At 42.7% G+C, this 2,500-nt stretch overlaps 1 protein-coding gene across 1 annotated transcript in view; it reads left to right on the top strand.

The window, feature by feature from the left end:
• The window catches only part of LOC308307102 (double-stranded RNA-specific editase B2-like), a gene marked incomplete at both ends in the record, with an annotated part of 332,552 nt that overhangs the window by 156,100 nt on the left and 173,952 nt on the right, over positions 1-2,500 (top strand). The window lies entirely within an intron of this gene.

The raw sequence follows: 2,500 nt of genomic DNA, 5'->3' as shown, positions 1-2,500 counted from the left end.
GTCTTTTTTTCCACACATCCCAGGGGTTTGCTATACGTCGTATGTATGCTGTTGTCGTGTCAGAGAAAGGCTAAAGAGTTACTGTAGCTTAGGCCAGTGGCTCTCAACCTGTGGGTCGAGGGGGGTCCCCAAATTAATTTGGGGGGTCCCTAGATGATTAACTTAAGGTGCAACATTGTTTTCTCACTCGACAGTTGACAAACCAACATAAAGTTTAAGTGTATAGAGGGTATCTGCACGTTTTCTAAAGTGTCAATTTAAGGACTTTCAAATACCTCTAAAATGACAAATTAAACATTGGCCAAATTGTCAAATATTAGAGGCGAAAATTGTGAAAATAACAGATCTACATGCTCACAACGCCTCGCGTTAGGAGGCGTTGTGAGCATGTAGATCTGCTATTTTCACAATATAACCGTGTTATACGAAATGTAATGCCTCAACTCTTTCAGTTCTCAGTTAAAATAGGAACCACTGGCTTGGGCTACACTAGCTCAGGCCCATGCAACTCTGTTGGTGGTGCATGTCAAACAAATCCCCCCAATACAAGGAAGGACTTTAATGAACCTAATGAGGTTTTCTAATTACAGAGGGAAGTTAGCCCGTGTCAAATGGGCCTTCTCTGCCTTCGTAGACACGGATTAACAGCCAGGCCATTAAATCCAGGCCTTAACATCGTGTCTGCAGCACAGGAATCCAACACACGATCAGTCATAATCTGGCCTGCACTCAGACACACGTTGCTTTATTTGTAAAGTAAATGAACCTTGTTTTATGTTTGCTACACCCTGGGACATGGGAGGGATGACTTAGGCTTATTTTATACTTAGTCGTGCATAGGGATGGCGTTGTGAGCTTGTAGATCGGCTAAGACATTTGATAGAGAGTGAAAAAAAAGACTGTATCAAGTGCGTATATTATAAGTACCTTTTACCAATTATAGAGGGTTTCACTAGTTAACAAGAAACACACCATGAAGGTTTAAGGGTTTTACGAAAAGCAGAGGGTTCTGGGAAGTTAGAGTGAGGATAAATAGAGCTAGGTAGATGTCTAGGGGGCGGAGCTAAGGGCCAGGTAGGCCAGGTAAGTGGCGAGGGAGCAGGTAGGTGGAGAGGGGGGAGGAGTCATGGTGTGTTTCTCTCTCTCCTGAACTTCTGTTGTTCCAACACCATTTATGTGCATTGTACAAGAGAGTCTTCAAGTGGTGCTGCCTTCTCTGCCTAGAATGTACAGCCTAATTTACGCTTGGTTGCGTATAGTTTTTCACAAGGAAAAAGTTGTGCTTGTAGATCTGCTATTTCCGATGCGAGACACAGATGCGCGACTAGGGATGGGACGATAAGCGATATTATCGTTTATCGTGATTAAAAAACACTCACGATAATCGTATCGTGGAGATTTAATTTATCGTGATATCGTCCTCCGTCATGCACTGGGATCAATTCACCTTTTATTTGCCGAGCTGCATATCCGGTATAGTCATTGTAGTGTGCATGTGAAGTACTATTCCCACCAATGTATTCCCTTGCACATTATGTCCAACTTTACAGCAGTGTTTTACTTCTTCTTCTCTCTCTCTCTCTCTCTCTCTCTCTCTCTCTCTCTCTCTCTCTCTCTCTCTCTCTCTCCCTCTCTCTCTCTCTCTCTCTCTCTCTCTCTCTATCACATTACATTAACATTAACATCACAAGAACCAAGTGTGTATTTCAAAGTCATCTGATAACTGATGGTTCTTTTATGGCACACTGGAGTAATTATTTAAAATGTAAATAAAAGCAATTCAGTTTATTTGTTCTGGAAGCGGGGCTCACCCACCAAAGCAGTGCATAAATCCTGCCTGTTGCTCCGGCTCAAATTAATTTACGCGTTGTGTCTCCGCGCATCCTTTGAGAATGTAATTATCTCTGCAAACAGGCTCTGGATGTGGTGGATTTACATTCCAGTGTGGGAGTTGTATACAGGGGCGTCACAAGGGGGTTGGGGGTTGGGGGGGGGGGGGGGGGGGGGAGTGTGACTGAGTTACTAGGGCCCAAGGTGGAGGGGCCCTAATTATGTTATACTTTAGTTATTGAAAAATAGCAGATATATAAGCTCACAGCGCAGCACCGAGTGCCACACTGTGAGCTTGTAGATCTGCTATTTTTGAAAATGTGTGCAAATCTTTGAATATATGTATTTTTAAGCGAACATTTGTGACTAAAATTTTGCTTCTGGGGGGTCCCTGGAACTAAGTATTCTGAGATGGGGGTCCGTGGCCAAATACATATCATTTTGGGGGTCCTTCACATGAAAAAGGTTTGAGCACCACTGACATAGAAACATAGGTTTTTAAAAAAAAAACCTTAAAAGGATTTGAAATATTCAAAGACAAAGATTTTCACGATTTTTCAAAAATAGCAGATCTACAAGCTCGCAGCGCTGCACTCGGTGCTGCGCTCTGTGAGCTTGCATATCTGCTATTTTTCCATAGTTAAAGCACAAAAGAATGCGTAATAATGTG

This window comes from Nannobrachium achirus (assembly GCF_963921795.1).
Source record: "Nannobrachium achirus genome assembly, chromosome: 21".
Lineage (NCBI taxonomy): Eukaryota > Metazoa > Chordata > Actinopteri > Myctophiformes > Myctophidae > Nannobrachium > Nannobrachium achirus.
Note: the sequence above shows the minus strand (reverse complement) of the source record. Positions and strands in the feature narration are given on the sequence as shown.